The 24408-nt window shown below is 51.0% G+C and overlaps 1 protein-coding gene across 1 annotated transcript in view; it reads right to left on the bottom strand.

Annotated features, from left to right (window-relative positions):
• The window catches only part of TEAD4 (TEA domain transcription factor 4), a 516557-nt gene that overhangs the window by 460048 nt on the left and 32101 nt on the right, over positions 1 to 24408 (bottom strand). The window lies entirely within an intron of this gene.

The raw sequence follows: 24408 nt of genomic DNA on the forward strand, positions 1-24408 counted from the left end.
TCAAAGTCTACCTCCCTATCCGTGACAGCATTCAGGAGTTCCCCCACTTCCCGCCAGTACTCCCCCAACCTCGGGCATCCCCACAGTAGATGATCCAGATCTACCTCTGGCGCCAAACATCTCGGGCACGAGGCGTCAAGCACCTGGAAGTGCCGTATCAACCTCTCCGGGGTCAGGTACGCCCTATGGACAATGAAAAAATGCACCAGCTGAAATCGTGCGTTCCTCGTTCCCTTCCAGGTCCGACGCAACACCTGGCTCCAGATGGTATCCGGTATGGGTTTGCCTATGCTGACCTCCCATCGCAACTTTAGTACCAACAAGGGCGCCAGTCCCTCATTCAGCATTCTGGTATGGAGGCAAGTCACTGCTTTGACGGTGCCCGCTGCCATCACCACATATTGACATGCCATGGTCATCTCCGGCACTGTCAGCCCCCCCCCCAGTATCGCTACATCGCTGCCACCACCGCCGCGTGCAGTAGGAAGGTTCCGTCCGGCAAGCCAAATTGCTCCTGTAACGTCTGATACGGGACTACCGTCCCATCAATATAGAGGTCTCCCACCACCTGCAAGCCCAGCTCCTCCCACGTCAACAATTGGGACCAATCGCCCCCATGTGGTAGCGCGGTCAACATTCCCAGCGGTATCTCCGGTGCATATGGCCGGTCCCTTTTTGCTCTCTTTAAGCTCCTATTCCAACACAATTTAAGCGTCCTTTCCTCTATCGTAAGCTCCTTCACATCCAGTTTCTGTTGCATTATGATATAAGACAAAACATGTCTCTGGATGCCAATCCCCCGTTCATGGTCAGGACCCCTAAATTCTCTGGCCACATTCTGTGTTAATACCTGGAGTTGTGCCGCCAGATAATATAACTCAAAGTCAGGGACGGCCATCCCCCCTTCGGTCTTGGGCCTAGTCAGAGTATTCAGTGCTACCCTGCGTCGTCCGTGGCCCCAGAGGAAGCCGGTCACCAATGTCTTCAACTCTTTAAAGAACCTCTGCGGGATCCATACCGGTAGCGTTCGAAAATAATAGAGTAGCCGCGGGAGTGCCACCATCTTCAACAGTGCCACCCGACCCAACACAGACAGAGGGAGGGAGGCCCAGAAGTCCATGCAACCCTTCAGCGGGCGAATACAATGCTCCACGTTCCCCTCCAAGAGGTCCACCGCCTCATGATAGATGCGCACCCCTAAGTAGGTGAAACAGGAGGGTTCCCACACCACCTCTCTTGTAAGCTGTGGGCAGAGGGTACTCTTCCGCAATGGGAATATACAGGTCTTAGTCCAGTTCACCCTGAGGCCTGACAGCCGCCCGAATCTGCCCAGCATGTCCACTGCACCCTCTAGAGATCGCCCCGGATCTGCCAGGTACAATAACAGATCATCAGCATATAGTGAGATGTAGTGCGACTCAGGCCCTTGCGCTATCCCGTCATACACGGCGCCCGATCGTGCCTGTGCTGCCAACGGCTCCATCGCCAAAGCAAATAGCAGAGGAGACAGCGAACAGCCCTGTCGCGTTTCCCTACAAACCGGATATGCCGAAGACACTATAGGCCCCAGTCGTACTCGCGCCTTTGCAGACGAATAAAGCACCCTCGTCCAACTCCGAAACCCCTCCCCAACCCCAAACTTCAACAGCACTCCATCCAGGTATTCCCATTCGAGGCTATCGAACGCCTTTTCGATATCAACTGCCAATACCACATGATCCTGGGCTGATGCTTCAGCGCCATCTATGACTCGGATCAAACGTCGAATGTTCATCGAAGTGCTCCTGGTCGGGATGAATCCCGCTTGATCCCTATGCACCAGGGTGGTCATATGCGGCAGGAGCCTGGTAGCCAGGATGCGACTCAAGATCTTAAAGTCCACCGTTAGCATAGACAACGGGCGGTAAGAGGTCACGTCTAACGCGTCCCTGCCCGGCTTCAACAGCGGCACCAATAGTGCCTCCCTCATGGACTCAGGTAAACACCCCACCTGTTTCGCTTCCGCGTATACCGTCAACAGTCTGGGTGCCAGTATATCTATGAATTTGGCATAGAATTCTATCGGTAACCCGTCTACCCCTGGTGTTTTGTTCCGTGCCATGTGTTTAATTGCCCCCCTTATCTCGGCTAAAGTGATGGGGCCCCCCAGTTCCATTGCCTCATCGTTATCCATCATCGGTAAGGGGATCGGATCCAGGTATTCACCTATCTCCGAGGCCTCGGCCTCCAGGTGGCATTCGTACAATCCTGTATAGTAGGACTGGAAGCGCGCCAGTACCGCTGATTGAGAATAAACTACCTCTCCATCTTCGCGTCTTATACTCATGACCGGGCACCCCCTAGGTCCTGGATCAGCTAGCTTGGCAAGGAGCGTGCCCACTTTATCCCGCTCCTCATGCACCTTAACAACATACAACTTGTAATCGTAGCACCGCAGTCTTTCCGTCTCAGTCGCCACCACCTCTTTAGCCTGCATCAGTCGCTCCTGTAACTCCGGTTGCTCGGGCCTTCGCTGCTCTAACCCCCTCAACGCCTCTTCCGCTTTCGCAAGATCACTCAAAACACTCTTTCTCACATTCGAAAACCTACCCATGCATACCCCTCTCACCACTACTTTCATCGCATCCCATTCAATCGACCTTGTCGTGGCTGAGCCTCCATTTTCTTCAAAATAGCAGTCAATGCCCTGTCGAATCGTGTCACTAAACACCAGATCTTCCAGTGTATCCGGACGCAGTCGCCATGATGGAACCGCCGATCTCACCTGCTGCCTCTGCATTGAGATCAACAGGGGATTATGATCTGAAATGGTCCTAGTCAAATACTCAGAATGAGTCACCACATTCGCCAAGGAGCCACCACACAACACCGAGTCTAGTCTAACATGTAGGTCATGCAGCGTGGAAAAATAAGAATAATCCCTGATCTCAGGATGCTGTGCCCTCCACACATCCACCAAACCCCACCTTTCCTGCCATTCCCTCCTGTGGGTTGCCAGCCTGCGTACCGGGGAATCTACCAATGGCGGGTGTGACCTATCTAGCTGCACATCAGAGATGGAATTAAAATCTCCCGCCAATAAGATAGGGCCCGCTAAAAAATAGGCCAGCAAGCGAGATAAACCCTCAAAGAAATGAGCTTGATCGGAGTTGGGGGCATATATATTACACAGCACCACCTCCCTACCATAGAGACGCCCCTCAACCGCTACATATCTACCCTCGGGATCCACCCGCTGACTCGTAACTTGAAATGGCGTACCCGCCCGTATCCATATTAGCACCCCTCTGGCGAATGCTGAGTATGTCGTGCCAAATACCTGACCCCGCCACCTCTTCTGTAAAGCCCCGCACTCTTTCTTGGTCAGGTGAGTTTCCTGAAGCATTGCAATCTGAACGCCCCTCCTCACTAAGTAGGCATGTACCTTATGACGTTTCACCATTGTACGAATACCGCGGACATTCCATGTAACACATTTCAAGTTAGGTAACGTCCCCATGAAGTACTTTTCTACACAGTGGCACTAGCCAACAAATGACCCCCGCATTGCAGCAATTGTACGCCCCCCTCAAAACATTCCCCACAACTCCCCAAACCCCCCTCCCCAGGACAGGACCTAATAACCCAGCTTCAGCCCTGTTCCAAACCTTTAACTCCCCACACATTATACTAACCTGTGGTCGTCACCACAGAAGGCCTTAAGGGCCTCAAGAGGTCGATGGAGTGCTGAACCTGGGCGGCAGAGCTACCACCCCGCGCCCGCAGTCCCAAACTGCTCATACAGCCCCATACCTGGTAGTACAATAAAGATCTGGAGAGTCCGTACTTACAGGCACCCCGGAATTGTTCATTATTCTCAAGCCTCACTCGTTAAACAAGCCATCCGCAGTTTGTGGCGTGACCGCCGGCCCCCCTGCCCCCCCACATCCGAGTCGTCCCCTCCGGATTTCTCTCCCTCCTCCTCCGATTCCGATCCTCCAGATGTTTTCTCCTGCTGCGACCCTGTGATGGTCGCCGTAGCCGCCAACGCACCCCTCCTGTCAGCCGGCATTTGTGCGTCTCGCTCGGCCCTTTTGAGCTTATTCTGGGAGCGGATGCGCTGTGACTTTCTGAGCCTGACTGGCTTCTGCCGATCCCTGCCGCCTTTGTGTGCACGATCCGTCCCTGCACGATACAGTTCAAGCCACGACCATGCCTCGTCAGGAGTTTGAAAGAAGTGGGTCCTGTCATCAAGGATCACTCTCAGTTTGGCAGGAAAAAGCAAGGAATATTGGATCCCCTCCTTCCTCAGCTCCTTCTTCACTGATAAAAAGGATGCTCGGCTCTTCTGAACGTCCTGCGTGTAATCCGGGAAGATCGTGACTCTGCCATTGTCCACCTGGAAAGGACCCTGGGATCGTGCCCTCTGTATCAACAGATCACGGTCCTTATAGTGCAGCAATTTGACCACCATCGGCCGAGGCGGTCGGCCCTCCAGGGTCGGCTTGGCAGGGATCCTATGTGCTCTCTCCAGGGAGAAGAAGGGAGATAGACCCTCCGGCGCCACAACTGTTCTAAACCAGTTCTCCATATAGGACACCGCATCACCTTTCTCAATTTTCTCTGGAAGCCCCACCACCCTCACGTTGTTCCTCCGGCTACGACTTTTTTCATCCTCCGCTCGTCGCTCCAGGATCGCCAGACGGCCGATGATATCCGTCAGTTTATGTTCTGCGGTGACCACCGCCGGTTTCAGGTCTTGAAGCAGTTGTTCGTTCGATTTCACTCTATCAGAGAGCTTGGCATGGTCTGCCCTCAGTAGGCCCAGCCCCGTCGCCACCTGTGCAATGTCCTGATGCAGCGTTTCCTTTGTAGCAGCGATCGCCTCCAGGATAGGGTCAAGGCGCTGGTTCAGCCTCTGTTCTTGCGGCGAGGCTTCCAATGGGGGTTGAGCACCGCCATCTTGGGCCACGGCAATCGCACCTTCCTGCCCCTGTGGCACAGCGAAGCCAGCATCCAGAGCGGCCATCTTGATTGTGAAATATGCGCCACTCGGGCTGCCTCCACTGATCACAGTTCACCGTGGTGACCCCTCTTTCTGCTCGGTTCCAGGCACCTCCCGGCGTTGCTCAGTGGTGGATGATAACAGGGTCAGCAAGAACCGCCACCGATCCAGTCTGCCCTTATAAAACCCTCAGCCCCCCTCCTGTGCACAGCCGCCTACCTCCGACCCACGGCCGTGTGCTGCGTAATGCCACCAGCACTCCCACAGCGCCCCCAGGAGCCGCAAGATCCAGGGCAGCAAGCCCACTGCACACCTCCAAAAAGGGCAGGCAGGCGTAGTCCAGGGCTAATCGCGCCCACTGCTCAAACCAGCACCACCAGTGTATGTTGCAGCCTGCCCCGCTCTCTATCCTCTGCTCCACCAGTCCAATGCTTCATGACCTCCAGTTGGGCAGCCCCCGCCGCCGGTTGCCTGGCACAATGAGCAATCTCAGCTCCGGTCGCTCCCCGGGGCATGCAGGATCCGGGGGGGTCGGGTCCGAGCCCAATTCCGCAGCCGCCTTACAGTCCGTTGCTTCCCCTCAGCGCTCTCCAGCCAGGCGATCGAGCCCCTCTGTTACCGCTGGCCCCGCCAGCCAAGCCGCAGCAGCTCCGTCGGCGAGCGGCCCCCGCAAGCTATCAGCGCCGCCGCCTGAGGGCAATCAATCATACACCAGGCCCTCTCGCCAGGGATCGGGGAAGCGGGAGGGGGAAGGGCACCGCTCTCACCGGACCGCAATTGAGGAGTGCCACCGCCGCTCCGGACCGACTCCAACGGTCCCTGCCTCGGGTCTCTGTTCCACTCTCTCTGCCCAGCAGCCTCCAGTACGCCGTTTCGTCCGGGTGCGCAGCCTCTAGAGCTCCCGAGCTGCCAGCGCCGCCATTTTCCTTTTGTTCGCCGACCGGCTCCTTCCAGGCTCCGAGGTCCGGCAACGTGCGTCTCCCGGGGTCCCAACGGGATCCAGACTCTTCCCTCCGGGTCAGCGACCCCTCACGCAACCGATTCACACCTCCAGGGGCACCAAGGGCAAGTTTTGCAGGATAATAGCGGGACTCGGCGCAGAGCTACACGCTCAAGCAGCCATCCCGGTCGGCGCCTAAGCCACACCCACAGTTTTCACTTCACCTGTCTCTCCAAAGGTGCAAAGCAAAAAAAAGTGCTTCCCCTAAAAAAGATCAGTTAAGATTTGGCCCTTTAGACAAATGCAATAGGTAGCATTGTTGCTACAGAAGAAATGGTGCCCGATGGAATAGCCAGATATTTCCTAGGTCAATTTCCAATTTTGGCTGGCACTGATGGTTTGGGTGATCTGTTAAAGAAATCATAATATGATTTTCTGGCCAGACAGTTGGTCCACAGTACAGATGCTGAAAAAGCACGTAGCCAGATGCCCAGATAGTCTCCAGTTCCTAACGGCGTTGACAACTAAATATCTGAATCTAAGCATAAAGTTTACTTCAAAGTATTGTAATGGTTAGAGGAATTAGCCAATGTCGTATCTCATTTGATGGTGGGTACATTCCAGAAGTAGAAGCCAAGTGCAAAAGCACACATGACCTTCTTTTCAGATTTCTTTGTTTTTGTCTGCCATATTGAACGAGATTGCACAGGCATCCCTCAAGCCACTGTAATTCAGTGCATGTGAGGTGAGTATACAAAAGTAGAGAAGGGTATAGGCGGTATGAGGATCAACATCATTTACTTGCATCTGGGAGCTATTATCTTGATCTTCATCTTCATGATGGCCATGTCAGAATGGTAACAGGTGAGTTGGTCATTGATGTTTGATGTGGCAAGAGCCAGAAACTAGCAGTGAGACTCTTGTTGGATTCTTAATTAGAATGATGATTGAGTGGTGAAGAACCATGATGTAAAGCGGACATCACCAGCTTCTAATGTACTTTATCCATTTTGAGCAGACGTTCTTTGCATGCATGTATTTCCTTTGGAGCTCTCAGTGTTGTGATGCTTGCAGTAGATATAGACTGCAGGTAAACATCTGAGTAATAATATTTGAGGTTTGGTTGGCTAAGGACAGAACAGCGTTCGCAATCCCAAAGGCCAAGAAGAATCAGATAGGGAAGGGTGAGTGGGAATTTCTGGAGTTCTAATCCAAGGGTCTATTGTGCCCAGTGGAAACCACCAAACTGAGCATTTGCGTGGGTGAGTTCATGAAACTGGTCAGAACCATCTGATAGAGACTACAAGCAGCAGATTCCTTAACATAGAATTATCCCCAAGCGTGAGACAGGATCTGGAAAACTTTTTGCCCTAGCATCCCTGCGCGCGGGGGCACGTCATCATGCGACTTCGCCCAAGCGTTGTCCGCGTACGAGACGTCAGCGAGGTCACAAAAGTCCCACCCCGGCGCGCCTACGTCAGCTTTCTCCTTTTCCGTCTGCAACGCGGATCCGGTCTCTGTTCGGGCCTGTTTGGGCCCTTTTTTCTTCCCTCATTGTGATATACTTTGGTGAAACAGTGTGCAAATGCCTTCGGGCTTTGAGACTTGCACGTCGTGTGGGCGTCTTATGTCGGCGACGGACCCTCACCTCATTTGCATGTGGTGTTTAGGGGAAGATCACAGCACCACTGATTGTGAGGCGTGCCAACAGCTGAAGCCAAAATCGTGGCGGGAGCGCCAGATGAAACTGTTCTCAGCTCGTTTTTCAAGGTCAGCTTCATCCCCTCGATCAGTCTTGGTAGACGGTTTTGGAAGCGGCCGTTCTCGGCGTCCGCGTCGCTCCCCGGTGGGTAAGTGTTGCAGCTTGTTCCCGGGGGCTTGTGGTCGGTTTGCCTTGGGTGTGGGCTCTCCGTGGGTGATGCAGCCCCATGTGCCATCCTCCTATCCACTGTTTCCCAGTGAAAGGGCGTCGAGAGTACAGATGGAGACATATGCGGCGGCTTTGCAGGCCTTGCTGGCATCTTCTCCTTCCCTTCCTGGGGCGTCTGCGGATCCCTTGCGTTGCGTGGGGCCCTCCGCGGCATCGCTGGCGGCTCCGGCCCCGGCACCGACTGGCTCGGCTCCAGGCTTGGAGGATGTGGAACTGTTGGGGTGTGGCCCTTGGGGGCTCCCTCCTTCGGACCACTGCACCTCTGCCTCGCTGCAAACTACCGCCGGAGTCTCTGTGGTGTCGCGGGAGGTCGCCTGGGCTCGGGTTGGGTCCCGCTCGGCCCTCTGGACAGGCGGCGGCTTTGTCCACGGATGAGCTGATGCCCCCACTGTGCTGGAACCGACTGGACCGGGCCGGGACACAGGGGCCGGTGGACCCTCCTCGTCCTGCTCTGGGTCGAGGCTGGACAGGGACCCCTCGTCCTCCTCCGGACACCTCTTTTCCCTCCGCGCGGGTGGCTGCCTCGTCGGAGGGCGAGACAGAGGTTGCATCGGCCCTGGCTGCACCGCATGGGTCTGTGGGCCACCTCTGTCACATTCCGGCCGAGGCTGGTGGAGGGCTTCGTGTCACTCCCCTGGTCCCTCTCTTTCCTCCACACAGGGGGCTGCCTCGTCCGAGGTCGAGTCGATGTCGTCCGGGCACTGCCCCTTGGCCACTTCGGCTCCGGCTCCGCTCTGGTCCCTGGCGTGGTGTGACTTGGGGAAGCTCTGTCCGGCGTCTCCTTCGGCGCTGGATGGTGATGACGTCCTGCCTCGGGCATCAGACTCTACAGCTCCATACAGGGGCCGATTCGCGGATTCGTCTTCAGACGCTCCCTCTTCTCCGGAGGTTAGGTGCCTATTGGTATCATCTTCCCCAGAGACTGGCCACCGCGTGTTGGCTTTTACACTAGCATTGTCGAAGGGCGGCTCCCCCCATTCCCAAGGCCAAGGTGTTCGCCGGAGGAGCAACAGGTCCCCTACTCTTCAATTCCTTCTAACTTCCAGGTGTGGCCTTTGCCCGCCCCGCTCGGCATTGGGGACGGCCACCTTAGTTTACAGCTGTCGCCCACGGAGGAGCTGCTTTCTCCACTGCGGGGCCCTATGGAGGCGGGTGCGGCCTTCGCTCACGCAGTGTCCACCGCTGTGGGTATTCTGAGCATGGGTGACTCGGTTGCTCAATTCCCGGGGGACCATCTTTTGGAGGTTCTCCACCAGGTCTCTCGTAGGAGGGAGCTATTGCTTCCCTTTGAGGGTTGGCTCCTTTCTTCTTCCGCCTCAGGGGATCCGGTGCCTCAACACCTTCTGCACCGGCACCTTCCAGCGCCGCGTGACCCAGCATGTCTTTCCCTCCACCCATCTGCCTCCAGTCCACTTTTGCGGACTGCTTTTCCCTGCCTGCCGCCATTGTTGTCTCCTCCATCCCGGGAGGCCTGCTGGCTGGACTCATGTGGGCGCAACAAGTTCACCTCGACCAGCCCTGCCCTTAACACCTTATCTGTGTTGGCTAGGGCCACCTCTTGTTTGTGGGACTCGGCTGAGTCCTTGGGATCCATCGCTTCACAAGAGACTGTTCAGGTGGACTTACGGCATCATGCGCTGGATGGCCGGGAGCTGGCGGCGTTTATTCTCCGCTCTGCTCTGGACATCTCGGAGGTGCTGGGCCGGGCCATGACTTCCTCAGTCGCCCTCTGCCTCCATGCTTGGCTTTGGGATGGCGTGTTCCCTAAAAAATTTCTAGAGCGGCTGAATGACCTTCCATTCGATGGCACCCTGTTATTCCATGCCACGGCAGACTCCGCCATCCAAAGGTTCTTGGTAGGGCTCCTCCTCCTCCTTATCCCCCTCCTTCTTCCCCTCCTCAGTGACTGCTGAGTTGATCTGGTTCTGGACCTTCTTCTGGGCCGGTTGCTCATGCTGTGGGGTGTTTTTTTGGCCACTTGAGTCTTCCTTGCTGGGCCTGTGTCGTTGTTGGCTGCTGGACGGCCCTTTGTTGACTGTGTGTTTTTGCTAGAGTTGTCTGCACAGACTTGACCCTGCGATTAGGCCTTCTGTTCTTCTCTTGGACTGCTTGTTTTTTTTCCCCGTAGTTCTTTCGTTTTTTTATCTTCTGCGGAAGTTTCTTCCAAAGAGGGTTCCCATGTCTTGGGACTTAACTTACCCTAAGTGGGGTAGTGATATCTGGTATATAGCTTTGCCCTCTGCTAGGGAGTTCTGGTCCCTTTCGGGCCCCTGCTCTCCATGGCGTTTATGTATGTTGCTGATGCTTCTTTAGGTTGTGTGAGCGGACACCTCATAGTAGTGTGTCCGGGTACTTCCTCGTCTTCCTGGTCCTGTCCTGGAGGCTGGGATGATTCTGTGTTTCTCCCTTTGTGAGGGGTAGCCTGCCCGGTCTCCCTGGGCTCCAGGCTGTTCTTGCTGCTTCTGGCGGTTATTACTGCCGGCGCCACTCTGCCTGTTGCCTTCCGTCTATGGTGGGCTAAGCTTCTTTCCCTCATTTCCTTGGGCCCTCTAGGCTTTTCTGTCCTGGCATTGGATGGAAGCTCTGTTGCCTTGTAGGGGCATGGGGTGCTTCGGCCTCCCTGCCCTCGCCCTTGTTTCCTGTTGTGAGTGAACGGGCTTCTTTAAATCCTTCTTCTTCCCACATCCCTCTGGGATCGGTGGTGTTCTGCTTTTGCGGGTCCACCCCCCCCCTCAGCCTGGGAGGATGGGCCTCTTCGCTCTCGACTAGTCCCCTGTGGGCCTCTCTGTTATGTCCAGGCTGGTGGGGTCCTTCCGGAGGCCCTCCTTCCCTGTGGGTATGGCTAGGGAATCTATTCTACATTAATGAATCTGCGTCTAGTAGTCTCTATCAGATAATATTAATAATAATAATAATCCACATTTGTAAAGCGCAAACAATCACCCGTAAGGGTCTCTAGGCGCTGGGGGCCGTCAGGAAGATTAAGCAAGCTATTGTCCAGGGTTACATGGTGCAGGGCTAATCTGCCGCCGGTGCCGGGGATCGAACCGTAATCCTCAGATTACAGCGTCAGTCGCCCTGGCCGCGGCGCCACACCTCTCCCTGATGTACGAGTTACTTACCTCCAGTAACGATGTATCTGGTAGAGACAATTCTAGCCGCAGTTTCCTTCACGGCCCGCCCTTCCTCCCCGTTCTGTGAGGACCCTTTGGCTTGCCCTTCTGCACTCGCCTCCCAGTGGATGGCTTGATGAGTGTGTATTATTTCGCTCTTTGATAAGCCGTTGTCTTGCTTTTTGTTCCTTCCTCTTCTTTGACACTGTTGAGGCTAGGTCTATAGGTACTTCTGGGCTCCTCTGCTCTGGCTGCTCCAGGATTGACGCTGGCCTTCCTTTGTTCCTACTTTTCCCTCCCTCTTGTTTCTGAAGGTCCTGGCTCCTCTGCTACCCTCTGGGCTTGGGTCATTTGGCTTTGTCCTGCCCTGGCTCCCTTGAGGGGTTGGACACTCTGTGCTGGGGTTGCCTTGGAGGTCTGTCGTTCCTGGTTTGTCTTGGAACTGGTTTCCCTTCATGGATCTTGGTTGGGGTTGTAGTCCCGCTTCATGTTGTCATGACATTTTGCATGTGTTTCTTGTCTTAAGGGGGGGTACTGTTTTCATGACTGGCAGGGTGGCTGCTCAGGGCTGTGTTCTGTTCTTTCTCCCTTCTCTGCTTTTGGGTACTGCAGTGTTGGCACTGCTTCTTATGGTGTTCTTCATGACCATTCCTTTTTCCTTATTCTTTTTCGCACACTGTTCCCATGCTTCCACAGTTTCTCTGATGGCTCCGCGTTGTGGCTCAGAAAAGTTATCCGAAGAAAACTGACGTAGGTGCGCCAGGGTGGGACTTATGTGACCTCGCTGACATCACGTACGCGGTTGACGCTTGGGTGGAGTCGCGTGATGCCGTCCCCCCGGCGCGCAGGGATGCTGTGGCAAAAAAAATTCCAAATCCAGTCTCACGCCTGGGGATAATTCTACATTAAGGAATCTGCGGCTAGAATTGTCTCTACCAGATACATCGTTACCGGAGGTAAGTAACTCGTACGTTAGTACATGTAGATGAGTCTACGCTGACAATCTACGGATTCAGCAATGTTATTAAGATGGCACTGTGTATGTGTGAGATGGAGGAGAGGCTTTAGCTTTACAGTGCCCCCTTTTTTAAGGCTTGTCGCAGCAAAGTCCTGGAACGACCTCTCCCTTCACCGCCAGACTTCATCCTCGCTGCTGGAATTCAAGAAAGAACTAAAGACCTGGATGTTCAACTAAACCTCCCTAGGCAGCAAGGTTCTCAGCGCTTGGATATCCGCTCTGGTGATTAGCAGAGCTTTATAAATCCTGTTTGATTGATTGAACGAGGTAGGTTAGATATGCTCAAAATTCAATATATTGCTGTGTGCAATCTGTCTATGATGTAAGGAAAACTTTTTGACAAACGCTTCCTATTTATTTTTTCCATATTTGATCACTTTGCTGCAGCCAGCTTTACCAGAACAGTCCAGCTGACCTACCCTTAGCACATGATTGATGAGTGGATGAGAGTCAATTGCTTGAATTTCTTGAAACCAAATCCCTCCAAAACAGAAATTCAGTTAAGTCAAAGTCAGGCAACTAGCTAGGATAATCCACTTTGGTCGACTTTTGTAGGTCCTGTGATCATGCCAGAAAAAACGTGTTTAAAAATGTGGGGAAGTATAACTTGAATCAAGATTCGACATCAGGTTCATCTCTGCTGTTTAGAATAACCATTAAGAAACTATAGGAGACGGCTTTTTAAATCCAAGTTGCATTCACACAGGACATATTACCGCATGAATGTCACCAGCAAATTGACAATCTGAGGTTTAGAAGGGAAATAAAAACTTGTATGTTTGTTCAACAGTACTCGTATATCACAGGGGATTTTGGTGTCTATTTTCTCTACTCTTTTAGAATTGGTGTGCGCTTAATAAAACCATAAACATACCAAACAACAAAAAGAATAACAGCAGCCAAAGCAATACCAATAATAATTGCAATCACCAAATAGCAATACCAATAATAGCAACAATACCAAAAAATAACAATACCTCTAATAATAATGATGGTGATAATAATACCAAACAACAAAAAAAAGCATAACAGCAGTAATAGCCATACCAATTATACCAACAATAATAATCATAATAATTATAACAATAGACTTCCAGACGGATGCTAAATTAAACTGAAGGAATAGCCCGATGACTACATCTCCATAATGTACCAAAACTATTTTATCTTAGTGAGAAAGTGGCTCTATATATACTGGACTAGAATGAAGTACAGTGTGTATAAAGTCCACCAACCCCAGAGGTATAACAGAGGTTAAAGTCAGAACTAACCTTACTCTCCAAAGTGGTAGCTTGGTGGAGCAGTAAGGCAGTACCAGAGGACAGTGTAAAGCGTTTGATGTACACACTCAGTCAGCAAAAGGTTCCACACACTCAAGGACTGAACTCCAGGCCAATTGTTTTTATATCCACAGATATAGGTGTTTTATTTTTAGAACCAACAGTTATAAGAATATACTTTTCTTGTTATAAGTTCTCTCATGTAATTACTTTGCAAAGGAGCAATAAAGTTTGTGCACACAATTAATACAGTATTGACAGTAAGCAACACAATCCTAAAACATAATATAGAATTGAGCTCAATGGGTTTTCCACATGTAAGTACAGTTGAATACTATATAGATTACTTTAGTAGTCCCAGGACTAGATCTGAGATTCAGTCCTGGGGTCTAAGCTGAAACCAGATTAGCAAAAACGTTTTAGTTACTGTGGTGAATTTTCATAAATATAAAGCTATTTTAAAAGTTCACACTTAGAAACTTTTCAAAGGAAATCTGACAATGTTATTCAATGGGAGAAAATTCAGGTTGCAGGTAAAGTACGATCGCGTTACTTTTGTAACCCAGCACTGGTCTTCTAGGGCCAGCACTGGGAATCTTAACTCAAAACAGGTAGGTAATTACGTTTCAGTATTTCGTGTGATTTTTAAAGAATATATCAAGTTTTTAAAAGTAGACACTTAGAAGAAATTTCATAGAAAAGCAGACAATGGGTTCCTATGGAGAAAATACAGATTACTAGTAACCCCGCTAGGGATTACTTTTGCGGTTCAGTACTGGCAGAAAGGTACAGCACTAGCTTTTCCCCTGATCACAGGTGAGTACTTCGGAATTCGGACTTTGGCTGATGTTATGTGAATATTTTCATGTTTCAAAACTTCACACTTAGAAAATTGTCAATGAGTCAATGTTATCCAATGGCAGGTAAGTAAATGACAGGTTTCCAGGTGAGTACTTGGTTGGTGAAGTTAAGGTTCTGGGCATAGACTCAGGGGTTCCCCAGGGTCAGGTAAGTACAGTTAGTTTACTCCCAGTGGCACAGGGGCGGCCGGGTGCAGAGGTAGGTAGGCCCAATGATATCCAACGAGGGAAGGGGGACCTGCGGTTGGTGGCTGCTGGCTAGCAGGCCACGCGGCTGTGGGAGCTGGGCTCCTGGTCACTTGCTCAGGGCGAGGGGGGAGTAGGAAAGGACACAGGGGTCACAGCCAGCGGCAATCGGGCGGCTGGGTGCAGGGTGCTTTTGAGCTGTTGGGTGCTCAATGTTATCCAATGGGAAAGGTCAAAAAGGAACAAAGGGTAGGGGACGGAGACTCTTCAGGGGCGACCAGCACTTTGAGAGGTAAGTTGGGATCTTGGAGCACAAGTAGGTACCCCAAAGGGATGAATAGGGGACTGTAGGGCGCCGGGTGCAGGGGTGTCTTTGGGTGTTGGAAAAGCTTACCCTCTGCTGGTCGCGGTTGGGGTGGCCCCTGGTTCTGAGTCTGCAGGCGTCGACTGGTTCGTCAATGAAGGGTCTATGGGAACTGGACTTTGGGTCCCAGTCGCCGGGGGACGTCCTCATGGTCTTGGTTTGGGTTGGCCCGGCCCGGGCTCGGCTGGTGCAGATTGGGCTGGTCCGGAGTTTCCTGGTATGCACCAGGTGGGTTGTTGCAGCAGAGCCTCTGCTGATGGGAGTCCCAATATTCAAGAGGGTCAAGGCAGGCAGGTCCTCTGGGTGTCCCAAGGTTGCTGTCCACGGGGGTCGCCGGGTTTAGGCAGGAGCAGTTTCCAGGATCAACAGGCCGGTAGGGCTGAGGCCAAGTCAGTTGTTGTTTCCCTGTTGTTAGCAACTGCACGGCGGGTCTTCTTCTTGATCTTCTTTCTTCTTTTTGGTATCGGGATCTGAGGAAGGAAGGTTCAGGGAGCCCCTAAATACTGAATTTAGGGGTGCTCCTGCGGCGCGCCCCCACCATCCTGCGCAACCACCACCCCAGTGCGTGACCCCCACCCCCTACTCGACCCCGCCCCCCTGCATGACCCCCGCCGCCTTGCGCGACCCCTGCCGCCCTGCATGACCCCCCGCCCCCCTGTGTGACACCCGCCCCTCAGCGTAACCCCTGCCGCCCTGCTCGCCCCCCGCCCCCCTGCGCACCCCCCTGTGTGCCCCCCACCCCCCTGCATGCCCCCGCCCCCCTGCATGACCCCTGCCACCTTGCACGACCCCCACCCCCTTGCGCACCCCCCACCCCCCTACATGACCCTCCGCCCACCTGCGTGACCCCCGCCCCCCCTGCGCGACCCCTGCCCCCCTGTGTTACCCCCTTGTATTTCATTGATATGTATGTCCAGCTCCACCCTTAATTATCCATTGTAATTTTTACATTGTGCCTAATGGACTTTTGTGTGGAAAGCCTAATGCATTCTGGGAGTTCTCTTGTTTGGCTTCCGTCAACTTCATTAGACTAACACACCTGAAATCAATGATTAGTAGGTTAAAAGTTTAAGAACGAAGGCAGTAATAAAATATATATATATATTTTTTTAAAACAAAAAACTCGAGACAGTGGGGGTCATTAGGATGGAGGGCCGACTTTGTCCACGCGCCATCCCGATGTAAAAAGGGACCGCCCGCCATAATGGCGTGGGTCCCGTGGGGGCCATTAGGATGCACCCGCCACAGTGGCAGGGGCATCCTGCATATTTAACATTGCAGTGGGCTGTGCTGAAAGCAGCGCCTGCCGCAATGCTAAAAATGCACGTCATGCATGTCAATGCACAACGTGACAGGCACCGCACGGTGTCTGCCACGTTATACATTGACTTTCAGGGGGTACCATAGGTACCCCCCCATGTGCAACCCCCACCCCTAGAGTCCCTAGGGGCCCGCAACGGGCCCCACAAGAGATTCCCGCAGTCCTTTCCGTTGGGGCAATGCCGCCACGGAAAGGCATGTATCCGCCCCCATCATAATATGGATGGCAATGTCTAGCAGCCACCGCCACCATATTATTTCCGCTCGGTCGACTTGCGGCTGACGGTCTATCCTTCCGCTGTGGTCCTCCCCGCCATAGTAAAATGGCGGGGGGAAATGGGTGGCGGGCGAGGACGGATCTCGGGCAGTGGCGATCCTCACTCTACCAGCATGCAGGGATGCAGCAATTGAGTAAAATGCAACACACCTTATCTGGATTTTATGCCAAGACTCCAAATCTTTGGTTCATACACTTTAAAAAGTGCTTCAAAAGTCCAGATCCAAGGTTAATTATACTGCACCTCCTAATGTGAGGTCTATTGCAAGTTTGCTCCAGTGCAGTTACATATTTTAGTACATAGGTTATTAGCCATGACCTCGGTGATATCCACAGTGTCCTATAGCGATGCACGGATGGGTATGTATAGGCAACAAACCTGAGAATATGCATGCTATGCACATTGACAGAGTTCTCTGTTCATGGAGCATTTACACCTTTGAGCAGTCCAATACTCCTCAAGTGCTAGTGCAAATCTTCTCGTGCCCATTCCCAGATTTGTGCCAAAATGAGTGCTACATATGTAGGTGTCACCTTAGTAATCTGGGAGTCACGACCAGCCAGGTAAACAAGATGTCCATTCATAGCACTCTGAGATTACACGATTTCAAACATGTTTTTATGGCTACATCCCGCACTACAAGAACCACAATGCCTTTAGAATCTACAAATATCTAAATGGTATGCACCTTTTTCGAGGTGAAGGCTGCTGGGTATTTGAATTTGTTTGAGTGGTTGCTAAAATATCAACTGATGCGCTAATGTGACACTCAATACATTTTAACGAGCTGAAATCACAGTTTTGTAGTGAAGTTTCATCCAAAACATACACATGCGCAGTATTCGAAATTAAGGACTTCATCAAAAGCCACCTCTGACACTCTATCACGAACCAGTGCTCCTAGATAAAAACCATCACACCAACCTGTGATCGGGAATGCAATAGAAACCAGTGCTCTAACTCCAAGTGCAGGTTATTTTCAAAACTCAAACACAAATCAGTGTTGGGACTCCCGGGCACAAGCAACCTCTTCTGATACAACAGCAAACGACACTCCTAATTCCAGAAACAAGCGACCTTCACAGATCCAACACCGACCAATACTCTAACTTTAAGGCACAAGCCCCTCTACTCATCCAGAGCCGACCAGTGTGCAAACTGTCAGGAACAAGCCATCTCCACAAGTGCAGCACGACCACTGCCCAAGCTAGATCTTTCGATGGAACGCCAACTAACACTCTAGCTCAAAGTCAAACGCTATTTCGACTACTCTAGAGGCAACCAGCATTCATAATTCCAGAAACAACATCCAACAATAGGTGGGAGTCCTGTCCACTCGATTTAGGGGGCATTTACAGCCCACCGGACATTCGCCTATTTTTGGCAGATGTCATTACTCACTAAACTCTAAATCCATTCTTTGCAGTCTACAGTGTTAAGACAAGCCGGGAAATAGGGAAGCTTGATATCAGCCTTGTGACTCTTAACTGCACTCAAATTTCTATGTCCCTACTTAAAGGAACTGGAATATTTTGAGTAGAAGTTGCGCCACTACATCATCACAGAAATTATATCTATGAAAATGTCCACGCTCTTAACGGGACTATAGGTGGGCAAGTATCGCATGTGCGTTTTGATTGGTTACCTTCATTCTTCTTTTCGTTCTGAGGTTTCCCAGGAAACAATGACAGCTGCTTTAGGATTGCTTTCTGGCGGCATCAGCTTCTCAAACAATGACAGGAAAGGTATTCTGACCTGACACAGCAGCATATCAAGGCTTGGTTTTAATAAAAGCCTTCTTTATTACCAGCTTTCATAGATATATCAATTATCAAAAAGTATCCTAGCAACTGTTGTTGCAAAAAAAACTGAAGTGGAGCAGGCAGGGTCTGACCTGCATGTGAGGATTACAGCACAGGGAAACAGCCTTTACAATTCAGGCATTAAAATGCAATGCCTTTACCATGCGTCATTAACCACGTAAAGTTTTACCATGCATATGCCTTTACCACGGATGTTGTGTATAGTTAAGATAAGTAAACGTGTATATATATATATATTCAAAACGAAAGCCCCAAGCTTTTGAAGTCGCGAGATACTAGTAGTGAGCCAATGTCGGGATTCCCAGAGGTTACCAAGAGTTGTGCTGCCTATTATAGTGAGCTCTACGCTAAAAGAGACAGGGTCAACACCGATCAGACCTTGGACTTCTTTAGCACTCTTCCATCGTAGCCCCTTTCTGATACTGCTAAAGAACACTTTGATGAGAAGATCACCTTGGAGAAGCTGCAGCCCTCACTGAAATACAGCCTGGGAGAGCTTCTTGTTTTCACAGTAAGCTCCTTAAAGTTTATATGCCACAACTAAGGGACTCTCCTTTGAATGTAATCCATGCGGCATCCAGGGATGCCCATCTCCCACCGCACTGGTGTCAAGAAGAAATTGTTGTTTTTCTCAAACCGGGGCCCCCACATGAAGCCCATTCATCCTATTGGCCAATCTCTCTCCTCAATTTTGAGGCGATACTCTTGGAGAAAACCCTGGCCAACAGAATAATGCTACACATGCCTGACTTGGTTCATCCAGATCAGGCAGGGTTTATGGCACATAGGGCCACTCGCCATAATATTCAACAGGATTATAACGTGCTCGCCATCATGGGCCGCTTGAACAGACCCGTCGCTGTGTTGTTTGTCTATACAAAGCCTTTTATTTGGTTAGTTGGGAGTACTTATTTGCTCTTCTTCGGAGTATCTACTTAGGTCTGCACCTTTTATCCTACATTCGGCTAGTCTACACCAATTTTACCGCCTCCGTTCATGTTGGTGGGGCAGTTTCAGACCACTTTGAGATTTGCAGAGGTACTCACCAGGGGTGCCCTTAATCCCCATTGCTGTTTGCCCTAGCGGTGAAGCCACTGGCAGCCTGGGTGCAGGTCGATGCCCAAGTGTGGGGCTTTGAGTGGTCCATGGAACTGTTCATCAGGATGACTCTAAATGCGGATGATGTCTTGTTCTTTATCACAGACCCTGAGACATCTGGGCCTCGTATCCTGCAGATCATGCAGGTCTTTGATGAAACCTCTGAACTCTGTATGAATGTTGAGAAGTCAATGGTGTTTCCAACTGGTGGGTCCGCTGGAGATAGGAGGGGAGCGCCAGGGTTAACTTTGGTCACCAGTGGGTTGAAATATTTTGGTGTATTTATCCTTCCCAGCTCTGCCATATCCTGGGCTCATAATGTGTTACCCCATATCCCATACCTCATATCAATAAAGAGATTAAAATTTGGTCTCCGCTGCCCTGCTGGGCTACTCGATGATTTTTAGTATGATCTTGCTACCTCGCATCTTATATTAACTACAAAACTACCCCAATACAATCCTCCCAATATTGTTTAGACAAGTAAATACAGTATTGACTCAGCTTCTCTGGGGATGAGGGGTGGTGCGGATTGCACTTCAGACATCTTTTCAGTTCAAATATAGTGGTGGTATTGCCGCAACTCACCTCACGTGTCGTACTACTATGCTGCATCCCACTTGTTAATCAGAAACGATTTGTGGTATACCGCACAGGATGACCCGGCGTAGATCTTCTTAATGGCAGGAAGACAATAGAGTCCCTTTGTCTAGTTTTCCAAGTCGTTATCCTTACATGGAAACGTTCTCTCGGGCGGATGGGGTAGTGGTGGAAGCTGATCCAAACAACACCTTTGTGGGAGGGAGAAACCGGCTGTGGGATGCTATAGGGATTACCAGTCTAGGTGATGTTATGCAAGGTATGGTGCTGAAATAATTTCTTGAGTTACAGACCGATTTCCAATTACATTGCATCCAGTTTTGTAAATATTTACAAGTGTGCCATGCTATATCTCCCCACATACAACATCTTCAGGATCTACCAGAGTTCAAACTATAGAAAGGCAGGCTATTAATGGGAGACTTGGGCACTCATAAGATGAAGCAAATTTACACATAGTGCAACTACACTTCCCGCCCTTAGGACAACATAGCTAGGAGTTTGCCCACATCAGATGAAGACTACGGGACAAAGGCTTCAGCTGCCCCGTGTGCAGTGGCTATCTCATCCAATTAAAATACCTCCGCAGAGCATATTTTACTAGACATCGATTATGACGCACAGGTGTCTCAGCACTTCTGTCTGCCTGCGTTGCGGCATAGAGGAAGGCACCTTCCTTTACATTGAATGGGACTGTGTGACTCTGTTGGGCTTCAGCAGGGAATAGTATCCTGACTTGAGGAGGTTCTTCCTTGCGTAGTTCCAAAGCAGATCTTGCACCACAGCACTGAGGGGATAGGAGGTAACTGATATAAAAGCAGCTATTATTCGTGGGCCTCACAATATGTTGTGCCCACAAAACCACTCGAAGATTTGGCAGCGCTGGGCTAGTAATCTGGCATTGTCCTGATCCCAGTCTCCACTGTGGAATCCCTACTTAATGTTTAAAATCACAGGATGTTAAGTAGATGCCGGGACCCGAGCCCCAAATCCCAAATTCCCAGTTGGCAGATCTGACTGCTGGACCACGTCTTCTGTCCCCGCTTATACTGAGTTATCGAGAAACCCTGTTTTCCACATAATTAACTTTGCTATCCAATTCAGCAGACTTAATTTTTTTATGACATCTAAAGGATGAAATGTTCAATCATCCTTGCCAGGATTTGAACCCCTGACCTAAACTACAGTCAGATCTTTGTACCAAACACATATTAGACTTGTTAGGAGGACCAAGAATGTCTGTAGTTATAATGAACATCAGAAGGAGAAACGCCAATGGCAGCCATCTACCGTGCTCCTCCTGGTATGGTCATCATGCACACACCAATACGATTAGCAAGTACGCAGCAACATGCACATAGTAGTGGCTATGCAGTGTAGCCCCTTTCCCCACGCCAGATCCCCAGCCATGGCCCGTGCAAGTAAGAGCGGTGGGGCCGTGTGAAGGGGGATTTCGATGGACGATGATGAGGGAAAATTAATTATTTAAAAGATTTTCCCTTGTCATCGTCTGTTGAATCCCCTCCCACACCCCACCTTGCCCCAACTCTCGTACCTGCATGGGCTGCGGCTTCCGATCCACACGAAGGACAACTACTCGAATTACCCCAATGCGTAGTCCACAAGCAAAGTGACAATGTCTTGACGAGGGGTGGCTGCTCCCGATCCACACCAAGTGTGATGAGAAGGGGCAACGAGGACGCCATCCACAGTGTGGCAGTTTAAATGCCACACCAAGGCTTCCCTGCGCCTCCTGATGATGTCGCCTGATGACCCTCCAACGCCAACACTTCCGGTGCAAGTCGGGCTCCAGCCCGTGGCGCAACTAAGGGAACCCCAAATCAAGTCACGGGGCGCCTGCTCAAACCCACCATTGTCTCCCTGCTACCATGATAAACACAGATTGTTCATTAGGCTGAAAAGAGCAAAAAGTTATTTCTCTTCTAAATGTCTCAGACCTCAGGCAATACAATTTAGGTGAAACTACATTTTGCATGGTATAATTCCATGGAGAATGAATATAATGTGTGTAAATGGAATTCCCTGCTGGCAACCTCAAGTTCCAGTCACTTCATCTACGTGGCTCAAGGGAGACCAATTCAAATCAGAGGATTTAGCACATGCCGTGTGTTTGTTTGCATGTTTGTCAGGACTAAAGCTGTGATTGTGCCAGCCGCGGCCCACGCAGGTAAGAGCGGTGTGGCCTGGTTGTGGGGGATTCGACAGATGAACACGAGGGGAAATTAAATAAATAAATAATGTTCCCTAGTCGTCTGTCAAACCCCTCCCCACCCCACCCCATTCCCCCTGCTCTTACCTGCACAGGCTGTGGCCGGATTGTGCCCAGGCATATCCAAGCCATAATTGTGAATTGGGATAAGTGAGCTCAAATACATGCAAGAGACATTTTGTTGCATGAATTAGGAAGCTATGACCTTATTTAGAGTGTGCAAACAGGGGTCTCCTTCAGACTTCTCTAGTCATCTGCCTATTTCGGGTTTGAAGGCTCAGTGAATGAATGTTTCCATTCCATGAACCTGTGCTTGACATCACTGCCACAGATTCAATTCCTGGTGGTTCCACTCAGCCTTCAATCCTTCCGAGTTCGATCAAATGAGTACCATTGAGTTGGGTAACAAACAAAACCTGCTATTCAGCACTAAGATGCCCCCAAGGGACGTCTTGGCTCTGAATACAAACTTTACAACCACAAGTTGTGCTATTTAGTAACACTCTAAATAAGACGGGTGGGACATCTGCCACGTTTAGACTTAGTGCCCTGTCTGACAAATTGTAAGCAAGGCCCTTAGTGTGCAAGCAACTACTTCATGACATATTGTGCATGAGCAATTAATATGTAAGGCGATTTTTGAAGGAGTAAATTTGGGTGATAGTAGTAATTAGAAATACTTACACAGTAATTTTTAACACAACAGCAGCCAACTCCAACGACATCACCCCCTCTCAAACCCTCTGCGATTCCCTAGCCTCTTTTTTCCACAACAAGATTGCTGACATCCACAACAGCTTTGACAACCAACCCGGAAGCCAACCCACCCTACCACCAGCTGACCATCTTCCCCCCGTTAACACCCTTAACGCCTGGAACCCAATCTCCACAGAGGACACCATCCGCCTGATGAATTCCATCCATTCTGGATCCCCCACAGACCCATGCCCTCACCACATCTTCAACAAAGCAGACTCCATCATAGCTCCGCACCTCCGAGACGTCATCAACTGCTCCTTCAACTCCGCTACCTTCCCAGAAGATTGGAAACACGCTGAACTCACCGCCCTTCTGAAAAAACCAACAGCAGACCCCACCGAACTCAAAAACTACCGCCCCATCTCGCTTCTTCCATTCCCGGCCAAAGTCATCGAGAAAGCTGTCAACAACCAGCTCGCCGCCTTCCTCGAAGCCAACAATTCACTCGACCCCTCACAATCTGGCTTCCGAGCCAAACACAGCACTGAGACCGCTCTCATCGCAGCAACAGACGACATTCGAACTCTACTGGACAATGGAGACACAGTCGCCCTCATCCTCCTCGACCTTTCTGCAGCCTTCGACACAGTCTGCCACAGCACCCTTTTACAACGCCTCAGAAACATCGGAATCCAAGAAAAGGCACTGGAATGGATCACCTCGTTCCTCACCGGAAGAACACAGAGAGTCCGCCTCCCACCATTCAAGTCCGAGGCCTCTGAAATCATCTGCGGCGTACCACAAGGATCCTCACTCAGTCCCACCCTCTTCAACGTATACATGAGCCCCCTCGCGGCCATCGCCCGCCAACACAACCTCAACATCATCTCTTACGCGGATGACACTCAACTGATCCTATCTCTCACCAAGGACCCCAGCACCGCCAAAACTAACCTTCACGAAGGAATGAAAGAAGTCGCCGAATGGATGAAACAAAGCCGACTGAAACTGAACTCAGACAAAACAGAAGTCCTCATTTTAGGTAAATCCCCCTCTGCATGGGACAACTCCTGGTGGCCGGAAGCCCTCGGAAATGCACCCATCCCGACAGACCACGCACGGAACCTTGGCGTCATCCTGGATTCTTCACTCTCTATGAACAGACAAGTCAGCGCCGTATCCTCTTCCTGCTTTAACATTCTTCGCATGCTCAGAAAAACATTTCGCTGGATCCCCACCGAAACAAGGAAAACAGTCACCCATGCTCTGGTCACGAGCCGACTGGACTACGGAAACACCCTCTACGCAGGTACCACCGCTAAACTCCAGAAGAAACTACAACGAATCCAAAACACCTCAGCCAGGCTCATATTAGACATCCCACGCAACGAACACATCTCTGGTCACCTTAAAGATCTCCACTGGCTACCCGTCAATAAGAGGATTACTTTCCGACTGCTCACCCACGCACACAAATCACTCTACGACATCGGACCAGATTGCCTCAACTCCCGACTGTCCTTCTACACCCCCTCCCGCCAACTTCGCTCTTCCAGCCAAGCCTTCGCCACTGTACCTCGCATCAACAAGACCACCATGGGAGGCAGATCCTTCTCTTACCTGGCTGCCAAAACATGGAACTCACTCCCCGCTTACCTTCGCCTCACCCAGAATCACCTAGCGTT

Source organism: Lissotriton vulgaris, chromosome 1_2, assembly GCF_964263255.1.
Source record: "Lissotriton vulgaris chromosome 1_2, aLisVul1.2, whole genome shotgun sequence".
NCBI classification, from domain to species: domain Eukaryota; kingdom Metazoa; phylum Chordata; class Amphibia; order Caudata; family Salamandridae; genus Lissotriton; species Lissotriton vulgaris.